Source organism: Gavialis gangeticus, unplaced genomic scaffold, assembly GCF_001723915.1.
Source record: "Gavialis gangeticus isolate Ggan-Ray unplaced genomic scaffold, GavGan_comp1, whole genome shotgun sequence".
NCBI classification, from domain to species: Eukaryota; Metazoa; Chordata; order Crocodylia; family Gavialidae; genus Gavialis; species Gavialis gangeticus.
In genome coordinates, this window is record NW_017729022.1 from 81,139,632 (window position 1) to 81,153,901 (window position 14,270).

The 14,270-nt window shown below is 46.6% G+C and overlaps 1 protein-coding gene across 1 annotated transcript in view; it reads right to left on the minus strand.

Moving 5' to 3' along the window:
* Positions 1-14,270, minus strand: part of KIAA1551 (KIAA1551 ortholog) — a 59,876-nt gene that overhangs the window by 25,955 nt on the left and 19,651 nt on the right. The window contains exon 2 of the mRNA XM_019515475.1: positions 3,501-3,562. The gene's annotated coding sequence lies outside the window, so the exon portion shown is untranslated. The remainder of the gene's footprint in view (positions 1-3,500; positions 3,563-14,270) is intronic.

A 14,270-nucleotide genomic window follows, 5' to 3' on the forward strand; every position in this document is an offset into this window, starting at 1 on the left:
AGAAAACAGTGTGCTTCAAGAGGGAGAAATCTCTCTGACACCATCCGCTGTTGGTCTTGCAAAGCTGAAAGAAACAAATTGCCTCTTTATGTTGTCTGTTTAACCTTCAACAATCGTGCTAAGAACTTTACCTGTCAGCAAACAACCCGAGTGCATTGGAATGGTGAGATCCCAGCTCTCGCTCGCTCTCTTCCTCTTTTTCCCTCTAGGCATAGATTTCTGTACCTAATTTTATTAGTTAAGCTTAAGCTAGGTTTCCCCAAATACTCAATGAAACCAAGCTAATATTGTAATTGTTTTTGTTTTTTCCCTTTTTTCCCCTATTACTACTAGTACCATTATAAATTCCATATACTTAGCAATAAATAACTTTCATAGTCAAACTGCTGATAACTGGGTACATTTTTCCTTCTCTACTTCCCCTTCCCCACTTGGTCTGCAGCAATGCTTCTTTTACCTAAGCCAAAGATCCTTGTGAAGCCCAAAAACACTGTGGGGTCTGCTCATCAAGAGGCTACCACTACTAGGACAGTTAGGGCAAAAGATTGGGACGTGCTGAGTTTAAGACACATAAGGTGACCCAGTTTGGCTCAGATGTGCCCTAATGAACTGAATGCTGGCCCATGAGGATATCAGCTGGACACCCAGCCAGATTCAGAGGCATTCTGTTTACCTGTGTGCTTGTGCCTGACTGCAATTTATTGTTACCTTAATGAACTGATTCCAGGCATATGAGGGTGTCAGCCTGTCCATGCTGATCAACCCAGCTGGGTCAGGCATGTCACGTTAATCTGTGTGTGTTTGTATGTATGTGACTGATTTGGTGGCTGGAGGAACCCAACCCCATTGAACTGAGTCCTGCAAGATAGCTCCCTTAGGGGTGAGGACTTGCAGAAGGGAGAGATACAGCTCCATATAGAAATACTAGTACACAAGCAGCACACTGATAGAATTACAAAGATCCTAGAAACATATCCATAATAAAAGAGCACACCCCAAAGTGATGGGCAAATCTGGTAACACCTTTGAGACTGACACAGCCTACACCGGTGATAACAAAGGATTGTTATAAGCAGAGTGATTGAAGAGCAACACTTCAGACAATGATGGATGAGACTAACGTATGGAAAAGTACCACAAGTTTAAACAAAGACTTGGTACCCCCTATAAAAGGGGACTTAGCATCAAGAAATTGGGTAACACTGCAAACTTCACTGGAGCACAGGCGCATCTGTATGCCTGCTCCTTATCTCATACCCCTAGGCTGGCCACCTAGTGCAGTACTGAGCAACAGACTTTCATAACTAGAACATCTGCAGTGTGATTGGGAGTGTGTGTGTACATGTATAAGCGCTCTTTTGAATATTATAGTCAATAAACGCAGCATTTTGCCTTATCCCCCTCACAAGGTCATGCTCATCCTTTGAGCAAACTGGTAATTTGTACAACTCAAGCTCATGGCTTCCTCCATCCCTTCCTAACAAGCATTTTGAAAGTGTCCTGGAGACCTACCAAATTGCCATAACCAAACAACAACATAACTACAATCAAATTACTAAGCATTTGGGGAAAGTAAAGGGAAAGAACAATATCTTGGCAAACCTCAATAAAATGAGGAAGAGAAGTTGAACACTTCTCCATGTTTACTTTTTCTAGTGCTCCCTTACTAGCTGCATGCTATTTTTGTCCACTACATCCCATCACCGCAATCTGTTAAAATGGAGCCACAACACCCTTCCCTGAGTTGCCCGAGTTGCCCAAGGAGGGCTTCTCGTTCAGCTTGCCTCCGTTCTTGGTGTGACTGGGGCTGTGGCCCAAACAGCAAACAATTTGTTCAACCACAGGCTCTGGTGGATTGGGACCCAACAGGGGCTTCTGAATTTGGCAGGCTTTCTGTTGCAGGTGACTCACTGAGCCCCCGCCCCTCCCCACTACCATGGGATAGGCCAGTTGGGAGGCCACAGCCACTCTCACTTGACACTCTTGGCTCAACAGCGAACTTCTGGGTCTCCTGAAACAAGAGAGAAAAGCTGACACCAGATGGAAAACTGGAATCATCACCAAGGAGGAGTATTCAGCACTAGCCCGTACCTGTAGGGAGCAGTCCAGAAAAGCCAAAGCAGTAACCGAACTCAGGCGAGCCACCAGAATCAAGGATAACAAAAAGTCATTCTTCAGATACGTGGGAAGTCAGAAGAAGAACAAAAGCAACATTGGTCCCCTGAGAGACTGACCGATATGGGGCAGCTGATATCTGATGCCCAAGAAAAGGCCAATCTCCTAAACTATTACTTTGCATCAGTTTTCCACCCGCCCAAGGAAGTTTTGGGCCCCCACTTCAGGAGGGATGTGGATAAGCTCAAGAGAGTCCAGAGGAGAGCCACCCATTTGATCAAAGGTCAAGAGATCAAGCCTTACAAGGAGAGGCTGAGGGACATGGGACTCTTCAGCCTGGCAAAAAGAAGGCTCAGGGGGGACTTGGTGGCAGCATAAAGGTATATAAGGCAGGTGGCATCAGGATCTGGGAGAACACTTGTTCACCAGGGCTCCCAAGGGATAACAGTCTAACAGCCACAAACTTCTAGAAGGCAGATTCAAACTCGATATAAGGAAAAACTTCTTTACAGTCCAAGTGGGTCTGGAACAGACTCCCCCCAGAGGTGGTGCAAGCACCTACTCTGAACTCATTCAAAAGACATTTGGATGTTTATCTTGTTGGGATCATTTGATCTCTGCAGACTTCCTGCCTCTGGCAGAGTGGCTGGACTCGATCTCACAAGGTCCCTTCCAGCCCCTCACGTCTATGAAATCTATGCTGCAATCACATTTTATTTTTAGTGCTTTTACTAAATAAAAGATAAAAATTCTTAAATTAAATAAAAATGCCGCTCAAGTTTGTTTTGTTTAAGAGATTAACAATAATGTCATTTTTCACTGTAACAATGAAGTTCTTCAAAGTAAAGAAGCTTCTCATAATCCATGTCAGGTAGTTGAATATTCATTATTTTTTAAAATAGAAAGGAAGATTGAGACTGGCTAAATTACTTTCCCACAATCACGAAGGATCTGCCCATGACAAAAAGTATAACTTACCCATTTCTTATACCTGTAACAGTTTTGACTAACTATATTTCTAGATATTATATATCTATTTATAGAGAAGATATTTAGGTTAAGATTAATGGAAAAGCTTTGAAACAGATAGAAAGCAACGGTAGTGTTAGTATGCACTGTATTATACCAGAGGACCATGCAATTGCATATCTTCTTCAATACCAAGAGAAAGAATGGCATTACATTAAGCAGCAAAAAAACCTCACTTTAAAAATGTTCTCAACTCTGAGCAACATACTTATGCTCTTTTCCTTACCCTGCATTTTTTTTTTTTTTTTTGAGAAAAACAGGGAAATTATTTTGGTTTGAAATTAACTGCAAAATAACAAATCACAAACTCACTGACCAAGATCATAAACAAGTATAACATTAGAACAAATACTTACGTGCTAATTCACAAAGGACAACTCCAGGCTTCATACAGTCCACAGAATAACAAACAAAAGTTCTAGTAAAAGGAAATAAAAAGAAGTTGCACGTCACTGATTTATAAATTTTAACAGAACTGTATTTGTTCCTTTTCTATTCTAGTTTGCTACTTCATTCTTGACATACTTCAATCACTAAATTGCAATTCCATTGTCAGAATACAGGTTTCTAAGATGGTGCCATAAGCAATTAGCTTAATTGTGATTTCATAACATGATGGCATTTTAAAGCACATGGATTACCTTACTGGGAGTTCCAAGTTTACTCCTTTTCAACAATACAGAATTTTGCTAACACACAGTTACATTTTTCTGGGGTGGGGTTGGGGGGGGAGGGGGGTATCCTGTCCTTCCAGAACACTGATTTCAGAAAAACTCAAACTACAGAAAGCTAGGAACCTTAAGTTGGCTGACTCCCCTGTTCATTCCTTTCAGAGTTTACAACAGCCACTGGAAGTTATCTGAAGCATTTCAGCCACATTCAAATGTACCTATGAAATGATGGAAAAGAGGAGCTGCAGCAGCATGACAAGAGCGATGGTGTGACGTGAAGCAATCTCCACCTAATCCAAGTATGCAATGAAAGGACCGAAGCATGTGCACCCCTCATTTCAGCACTTCATTTTGCAGCTTGTCAAAAGTGGGACTGAGGTTTTTGTGCCATGGAGACCATCAAGAATTAGATGGGAAATAGCTGTGGATTTAATGATGGGTAAATGAAAGAATATACAAGATGGTATCAAGCGCCTCGGAGCGAAGGTTGTGAAAGGTTGTAAAATTTAACCTGCTCCATAAACATGACACTGTCTGCTAAGTGTTTATGTGTATGGCAAATGTAGGTTTAGGTGTATGGTAAGTAAAACAGAGGGACACTATCACAGGCATGTTGAAACACTGTTCAAAAAGATAAGAGCCAAGGTCTTCCCTTGTTTGAGAAATTTGAGTTTTGCTGCACTCAGCTTTCTGGAAGGTTGTAAGTTTGCATTAGGCAGTCTTAACTCCATGTTAATAAAACTTTGAAATTGAATTTGGTACTTTTATAATGTAAGAAGTGCTGTAGTTCTAGGCAATTTTAATTCTCATATAGGTCAGCAGCTAAGATGCAAGGGCTAATTGGTTTCTAAAGTCTGGTGAAACAGCAAGGAGATTCATGTTCTCAGCATTTTAGCATTCAAGGGTCTACGGTTAGCATAGACAGGCACATTCATCCTGGGAAATTGGAAATAAACAGTAAGACAACCACAACGTTCCCTTAAGACGCATAACAAGATAGGAACATGCACTATGAGTCCTAATTGCCTTTTCCTTTAGACCAATACAGCTACAACCTAGGTACCTGACACATGGAAGAGACTGAATTTTAGTCAATTTTTAAAATGAAATCTTCATATTTTCCCAAGCAGGAAGCAACTGTGACCACCTAAAACCTAAGATCCTGCTCCTGCCTTTTTTCAAGGTAATATGCATCATCACAGATCCTCACAGGAGGTAAGAAGCTCCACACCAGCTATGAACTGACTGCCCAGAGGAATCTTACATCTATTGACTCCTCTGTGAAATCCTCTGAAATATGTACTTTCATTTCTACCCAGGAGAACTTTTACAATCTTTTCTCCAATGTCAGATGAAGGGTGTTTGTGCCCAAAAGCCTGCGATTAAAGACTTTTTTTGCAAAAATCTTGTTGGTGTAATGCAAGATATCATCTCTACTATGAGTCCTGACAGTCATTTTCTAAGTTTTTTTCATGAGGCTTAAGGACAGGCCACAAGGGGGCATTTCTTGTTGAGTAACCATTCCTTGCTACATTAGGCTTTTAAATGCATTTTAATACTATTCTTTGCCTGCTGGGGAAATGTATATGTTTTTGGGGGCTTAATTAGGTCAGGACCTGTAATTAATACCTCTGCCTGTATTTTTTCACACTCAGGTTTGTTCTTAGTCCAGACTCAAGGAAAATCTTTTACCCAAGGATTTCAGGGTTTAAGGTTCGCTCATATGCCTCTCCAAATGCCCCTTCACTAGGTCAGTGCTAACTGTTGGTCGGTTGGAGTCTCTCTTGTGCCTGTCTATAGCCCAGGGGCAGGCAATTATTTTGGGAAGAGGGCCGCTTACTGAGATTTGGCAAGCCAAGGGCAGCATGATAGGCAGCCAGGGGCAGATAAATATTAATTTTCTAAAATTTTTAGGGGCCCCGCAGGCTGGATAGAATGGCCTGGCGGGTCACATCTGGCCCCCGGGCCACATTTTTCCCACCCCTGCTATAGCCCCTTTGGGAGATATGTCTATCCATGTTCAGGAATACAATGAAAAGAGCTCATTTAGGAGCTCAGCTTTTTCCCTCCTGTTACCAGTTGCCCTAGTCTGTCCTGTACGGGCCCTATGTTATCATGCACCTTCTTTTTGCTCCTTATGTACCTAAAGAAGGACTTTTTGTTGTCTTTGTTGCCAGCCTGAGTTCCATTTCTGCTTTGGCCTTCCTATCCGATTCCCTGCAAGTGTGAGCCAAGCAGGTATACTCCTCCTTTATGGCCATCCTCTGCTTCCATAGTCTCTATGCCTCTTTTCCCCGCTAGGCTCTCCTGGATTTCCCTATTGAGCCAAGAGGGTTTCTTGGCTCTTTTGTCTTCCTTTATGTGCACTGAGATGGTCCCCTTTTGTGTCTGAAGGATCATTCCCTTAAGGAAAGCTCACCATTCCAGGACTCTGATCTCACAATGCTCTTGCCCTTCAGTGCCTCACTTACTAATCTCCTAAGCTTGTTGGAGTTAGTCTTCCTGAAGCCTAGCACTTCTGCCCTACTAATTACCCTTCCCACCTTTCGCTAGATAGTGAATTCTAACAATTGGTGGTTGCTATCCCCTAGGTTACCCTATATCTGCAGATCACCCACCAGGTCATCCCCTGTAGCAAGCACTAAGACCAGTAAGGCATTTCCTCTAGTGGTACTGTATACCTCCTGCGTTAGGTGAGGTCCTCTATGCTGGTTAGGAACTTACGTGAATGGGCAGATCTAGCTGATTGCTCCTCCCAGCAGATGTTAGGGTAGTTTAAGTTACCCATGACAACCATGTCCCTTGAGTGTACCGCCTTTGAGAGCTGCCTCAAGAATTCCAGGTCTAACTGGGCTGCACTGCCCCAATTCCAAGGACTTGATCTTTTCTCTTGGAAATCCATGCAGATGGTACAAACCGCGAACAACAAACATCTCGCCTGCTTGTTGCTATGTAACCATTTAATGACATCATCATCACTAATGCTAGCGAAGCTTGTCATATATTTGGCTTATAGATCCTAAATTTACAACAACACAGCCTTACACATCTGGAATATTTTCCTGTTATTTTCCTGTTCCCACACTAATTAGTTCCAATGGTCACCATATTATGGTTTTATTTATGGTTCTATTGCTCTTGAGGTTCCCTGGCATTTTATTGGGGCTAACTTTAGGCCAATCATTGCCAATCATTAACTGAATCATCTCAAAAAGACTTCTGGGAGTTCGGTCAACTTGACCCCACCAGATTTAATTTTCCTTGCAACACTGTCCTGCTCCCCACTGGGGTCCTGCAGCCACACATTGCAGCCTCAGGCCCCAAGCCCTACGCACCACCTGGCTGGGCAGTAGCTCCAGTCCCAGCCCCACCCAACTCTCCCACCCTACAGGGGCTTAATTCTCTCACACACACCTCCAACCTACTTACCTCCTGGAGCTAATCTCCAGGCCTCCAGGGGCCATGTGCATGTATATGCACATGATGCCCCTGCCTGACCACCCTCCTCCCACTCCCTCCCAGCCCTCTGCAGGCTGGAATTCTGTCAGCCAACAGAGGGCTTGTTGCAAAACTTAAAAATCCATGGGCTTCTCAGGTAAAATAAGAAATCCGTGGTTTACTCTGTTTTTCCATGGGAAATGGAAAATGCAGATCCCTGCAGATCAACATACATGTTTACCACCCTATGAAATAATGAACATGACATCAGTGGTTGATCAGTCCGTGAAATCTTGTCCAGGGCTTCCCAACTATGACATCTAAATTCTGCACAGGGTAGACCAGGAGCAGGCAATTATTTTGGGTGGAGGGCCACTTACCGAGTTTTGGCAAGCTGTCAAGGACCCGCATGGTTAGCCCGCCTCTTGACACATGCTCTGCCCCCTGGTCACCACCTTGGGACCAGAAGTCCCACCCCCTTAACCTCTGACCTTTGCCACCAGAAGTCCCTCCCCTTGCCCCAAGAAGTACTCATTTGGGAAAGAGGGTTTGCCAACTTAGGGGGGAAAAATATATATATATACTAAAAATCAAAATACCCATAATAGTATATTTTAATGTAATTAAAACAATATATATATTTTTTTCCATCTGATTTGCTTGCGTTTGTGCTGTATATGTAGAAGTGATTGAATAAAAGCTCAAAATGCAGTCTTACTTGTGTTAGGGTGACAGTATTTGGATCTTAGGTAGCATTGGATTTGCAGCTGAATAAAAGGCTATAATCTGTGGCCTAGCAAAGCTGCTAACCACAAGGCAGAATAGTATGTTAAAAGGAATATTGCAAGATGCTTAGGCAAGCATTCTCCTAACAGTGTAGTAATGTTGTAAGATATATAGCTCATTGTGTAAGAAGAACAGGATGAAGACCACCGGCTATCGTTAGGAGACAAAGCAGAAGCAAGACCTTGGAGATGGAGAAGAAATCAGCAAGAGACCACAAATGACCGAAAGAAGCAGGGGTCAGGGTTTTAGGCATGCACTCATAGCATAAAGACATGCAAATAAGTGAAATGCATACGTAATTCAATGCTAATGAAATAAACAGTAAACAGAGGCAGATCTTAAGACAGGAGGGGAATATGCGTGGAACAAAGGAGGGAAAAAGGTGGGGTAAATGTTAATAAGCATAAACCAAGGTGCATAATATGGGAAGAACTAGTGTTCATGGCAGCTCCCCAGTTTGTTGGAGCTGGCCTGAAGCTGTCTCCATTTTGAATAAAGCTGTTGACGAGCAATGTGTGCAGGTGATGCGTGATGGCACCGATCCATTGTCTCCCTAGTCATTGGGCACTGCATGGAGTCGGGGTCTAACATCTTGTATATTGTGTGAGGTGTGCATGGGTGTCCAGAGTTATGGGGTGGGTATGGGAGCCATGGGGTACAGATTGGCCAGCAGGTGGGCAGGCAAGTTGGGAAAGTAACAGCAGAGGTGGGGGAGAGCGGAAGTGAGCAGGTGTGGAGGACCGCAGGGCCTGTGGGGCCTGGAGTAAGGCGATAGGAGCATGAGGTGTGGGCTGGCAGGGGTTCCCAACCTTTTTATACTTTGGACCTGCAAACTGTATAATTTACAGATTTAAAATTTAATTTTTATGGGGGGGTAGGGTTGCGAGGATTGAATGGGGCTGGGGCACCTGGGGACCCTGCAGGGGAGGTGGCTGTGCAGGTGGTGGCCCAGGGAGACCCAGTTGAGGCTGCCCAGAAAGAAGGGGCTCTGATGCCTTTCCTAGGAGCAAGCAACAGAGCTTCTCCCTCCTCTGCCCCAGGCATTTCCCTGCCCACATCCCCCTGCTCCCATCCGCAGGTGGGGGTGGAGGGTCCTGCCAAGCCTGGTGTGGGCAGCACCTTACCAGGCTCAGCCATGGTGGCGGGAGGGGGACGGGGCATGGCACACAGACCCAAGCTGCCTCACTCCCAGAACCGCCTTGCCACCCACATGTAACTACCAGCAGCGGAAGCCATGGCTCCCGTTCAGCTGCCACATGCCTGCTCGTTCCCAGCCCCACCTGCCCCAGCCCCGTGACAGATGGGGATGACTGCAAGCAGCCCCAACTCTGTGCTCCTCACACTCACCCATCCGGTAAAGCAGCATCAGCGACAGGGAACAAGCTGCTGCTCAGTGCAGGGGAAAAGCGGTCCCCTCTGGTGCTCCCTGTGGCAGGTGCCCAGAGCCCATGCAGAGCTGTCTTGCCTCTCCTCCCTGTCCCCACTACCTGTGGGGCAGCGGTGGCAACACAGAGCAGGGACAGGCAGCCCCACATGGGCTCCACACAGATGCCATAGGAGTGCTGCCCCAGGCAATGTGAGGGGAGGGGCCACTTCTCCCAAACGCTCAGCTACAGTTTGTTCCTCACTGCCACTGCTAGCCTGGGCCCCGCGCCGGCTCCGGCCTTGCCCATCAGGCTGAGTGGCAGCGGCAGCAGGAGTGGGGCACAAACTACTGCTGGGGTGGATGAAAACGCCCCCACTCATTACCACTGCTAGGCACGGTTTGCCGGGGAAGCCCACTTTGCGCTAGGCTCTGATGCAGCTCCTTCGCTGCTGGCTCTGTGCTGCCCAATGTGGCTGCTCCACACAGCCACTGCTACCGCACTGGACAGCACAGGGCCGGTGGCAAAGGAGCAGCTGCTTGGAGCCACGTGGGGCTTCCTGTGCCTGCTCTCCATTGCCACCACTGCCCCATGAGTGGTGGGGACATGGCGGAGAGGCAAGACAGCCCTGCGTGGGCTCTGGGTGGCTGCCTCAGGGAATGCCAGCAGCGAAGGGGGGAGGGGGAGGGCTCCTTCTCCCCTGCACTGAGCAGCAGCTTGCTCCCCACTACTGCCACTGCTCAGACCGGATGTGCGAGGCAGGCATGTGGCAACTGGGCAGGAGCATGGGACCCACGCCAGTGCCCTGGGGCCAGCACCAGCAGGGTCCAGAGTGGGCAGCAGGATCGCAGGGTCCCAGCTGGATGGAACTCTATGGAGCCAGCTCGCCTTCCTCCAAGCTGGCGCAGTGCAGCCCAGCTCCATAGACCCCTGACAGCCTGCGCACAATGCTCCTGCTGCCCCGCTCTGGGCCCTGCCCAGGACACCAGCATGGGCCATGCGCTCCTGCACTTCCGCTCGCTTCCACTCCCCCTGCTGCCATTTTCCCCACCTTCCTGCCTCCCCACTCCCTTCTTACCTGAATTCCCTGCTCGGGGCAGGGAGGCACAACCAGCCCCACAGTCCCAGGCCAGAAGCCCCTGCTAAGCAGAGGCTTCCGGCTGGGAGGCAGGCCCTGGGTCCTATTGCTGCTGGATGCTGGCATCTTTGACAGACAGCTGGGGCAGATAAAAATTTTCTAAATTTTTTTACAGGCCCTGTGGGCCATATTTTGCCCACCCCTGGGGTAGACTCTTGGTCCAAGGATCAATGTTGAGGATCTTCAAAACAGGCTACCCATAAACCAAAGCTGGCTTCCCAACTGTATACCTGTCTCATTTACTTAACTCCATTTTTTATCTTAATACACAATTTTTTCCTGTGGTTATTTATTTCACACATTTCTATAGCAACCTTATACCTTACTTAACAGCTATTTCTAGTATGGCTCGCCTTGCTTTAGAGGGTCTCTATTTGCCCAATACCATTGTTGTTTTTCTGTTTTTAACCAATATTTTAGTATTCTTAATTTGTCCTGACTTAACAAAAACTGCATTTCACATACACAACTCCCACTGCTGGGCAAGCTACTTACGTCAAGAGGCTTTTATTTTAGACTTACAAAAGGACAGTGGTAGGGTAACAATATGGATTTTGGGGAGCACTGAGTGTGTAGCTGAATGAAGGCTTTTTCCTGTGACTCAGCAAAAGCTGCTGGTTACACAGCTGGATGATATATTAAAAGTAACTAACTTTGCTAATGCTTAAGTAAGTGGATTCCTAACAAAAGGATAGGGTGCCAAGTGCATGATGCATTGTGTAAAAATAGGATAGAGATCAACGGCTATCATTAGGAGAGAAAGCAGAAGTACAGCCTCTGAGATGGTGCTGAAGTCAGCAAGAAACCAGGAAGAACCAGCCAGAAACCACAACTGACTGGGAGAAGACAGGGGTCAAAGTCTCATGCATGCACTCTTAGCAGAGAGGCATGTAAATGAATGAAATGCATAGGCAATACCATCCTAAGGAAGCAAACAGTAAACAGAGGCAGAGCTTGAGATAGGAGGAAAAATGGGTGGAACTGATGGAGGGACATAGGCGGGGTAAATGTTAATAAGTATGAACCAAAGTGTATAAAATGTGAAAAGAACTATTGTTCAGGGCAGGTCCCCTGGTTCACGGGCTGTGTGTGTCTGTGAGGGACCCTTATCCAAAGCTGTCTCCATTCTGAATAAAGCTGTTGTGAGCAATGCGTGCTGGTGTTTGCTCCCTGCTTGCTCTGGCTAACGAGTAACAGGATCCATGAGCAATTGGACCGTCGTCTCCCTAGTCACTGGGCGCCGCATGGAGTTGGGGTCTAACAGAGGGGGAGGACTAGTACCTACAGCAGATACCAGTGCACCCACTTCTAGACTCCCCACCACCTGCCACAAGGAAGGTGCAAGTGGGGTCTCCAGACCCTAGCTATAGGTACTGTCCCTCTCCCCCCGCCACCGATTAATCATTTAACCATTGTAATGTCACCAGGTTAAATGGAGGGTTTTTTAAAATCAGTACTTACATCCCTACCCTATACTTTGGAGCAAAAGCTATAGGCACCAAGCAACTCTATGTTCTGTTGTTAAGCTCTGCTAGTTTGCATGTGATCTCAATACTGGGTAGCCTCAGTTTTCCACTCATTGGTGAACAAGATGAACAAGCTCTTTTATTTAAAACAGTAAAGGAAGTCAGTTTCTGGTTTTTGACAAAGCCGGCTTATTAGTATCTTTTTGTCAGTAGCCTTGCGTATCCTTGCCTTAAGTGTCGTATACCAAGGGTTAGTGTCTGTCTTGCTCAAAATCCGTAATTTAGATTGTGAATCTTGCAATACTGTTGAGACAAAGCGCTAAAACTTCTCGCAAATACAGTTAACATGTTCCCCCACTAACAGAGATGTTTCCTTATATGATTTGCACAGGTGAACTGCTGCACCTCTCATACAAAAGGAACTACAGAACTGATCTGAGCATTTTTTAATTCATGAAACATGGAAGTACAAAAACTAAAAAGAAAACAACTTGCTAACCTCCCAAATCTCTTCCTTGTAATTCCCAATCCACCTAGGGCAGGGGCAGGCAAAATATGGCCCGCAGGCTGGATCCAGCCCAACAGGCCATTCTATCTGGCCCATGGGGCCCCTAAAAAAATTTTAAGAACTAATTATCTGACCCTGGCTGCCTGTCATAGATCACAAGGCACCAGCAGCAGCAGGACCCAGGAGAAGCTGGTGGCAGGAGACAGCAGCCACAGGAACAAGGCCTGCCTGGCCCTACCCCACCCACCCCCAGTGTCAAATTGAAGTTAATTTAGCTGTTATATAATCACATATATTCATTGTTATATAACCATGTATCCTTTTACATAATCCACGTTTGGGTAAAGATATTCAGCTTGAGCAGGGTGGTGTAAGGACTTGGCCTGAACTGAGATTCCATTTTTGTTTAAGCTGACACTTCATTTTAGTTTTATATTACTTAGTTTAAGTATGACAGCCATTTTGCTATTCTTCTTTTTCTACTCTAAATGTAGTGTGTATAAGGAAAGAGACATGGTATACTTGAGGAAAGGGTAATGAAAGAAGTATGGTATGTAGGAAAACACGGTAAGACAGTACCTCTTCCAGTTCAGATGACCAAGGGATGTAGTGACCTTTTGTGGTTCAATGGCTGAAAATTACAGACCCCAGAGTAAGAAGCATCTGTCCTTCACAACATGGGATTGTGGCCTAGGGGCTATTCCCTGCTTCCCTCCATCCGAGAGTGCAACTCAGCTAAAAATGCAGGGGGGAGAGGAGGACTACCGGTAATCACCCCAGTCCTTGGAGCTGGGCTGGCACCTGCCATGTCCTGCTGTCCCAGTGATGCAGCTGGGAACCACAGGGTGCCAGAGTGGCCAGAGAGCAGGCAAGGGGGTGGTGAGAAGTGGCGGCAGTGGGCAGGAAAGTGGGGAAACGGCAATGGCAGTGGCAGCAGGTGGGAGGGGCGAGTGCTAGCAAGTGGGCAGGAGCACAGCAACAGCTAGGCAGGAGCATGGGGTCCATGCCAGTTCCCTAGGGCCAGGGCCAGTGGAGGCCCAAGGCAGGACAGCAGGAGCATAGGGCCCAGGCTGGCAGGGACTCTATGGAGCCAGGCCAGCTCCCCCCTCTCCCTGCTGGTGCAGTTCAGCCTTGCTCCATAGAGCCCCTGCCAGCCCATGCCCTGCACTCCTGCTGCCCCGCTCTGGGCCCCTGCTGGTCTTGGCCCCAGGGCACCAGCGCCGATCCCATGCTCCAACCTGCCTGCCTGCTCACTGCCACTTGCCCCCCACCTGCCGCCGCCGCCACCACCACCATTTTCTTGCTTTCCCAGCTCCCGCTTCTCCCCATTGCCCCCACCCCGACCCACTGGCCACTCTGGTACCACATGGTTCCTGGCTGCATCGCTGGACCACAGAACAGTGGTGGCCAGAACCAGAGGGGTTAGTATCATGAGCAATAAATATATGCTCTTGGAGACATCCAGGCAATTGTTTAGCAGTTAAGATTAGCTAATGTAAAGCTTGCAAGTTTGTAACCTGCAAGTGGAATTTCTGTCACAATTTAACCAAAGTGTTGAATCTAACTGTTTGCACTGATCATGGGCCCCAAAAATAAGCAAACTACAAGATTAGCTGATCTAACAGGTTTTTTAAAGGTCAGCCGTAACAAGATCTGACCACCTAATATAATTAGCACATTCCTAGGAATCCAAGGAATAAAAAACTAAGGGGTTGAGCTTGGGCAGGTAATGCTAATTTCAAACCTCAAAGTAAT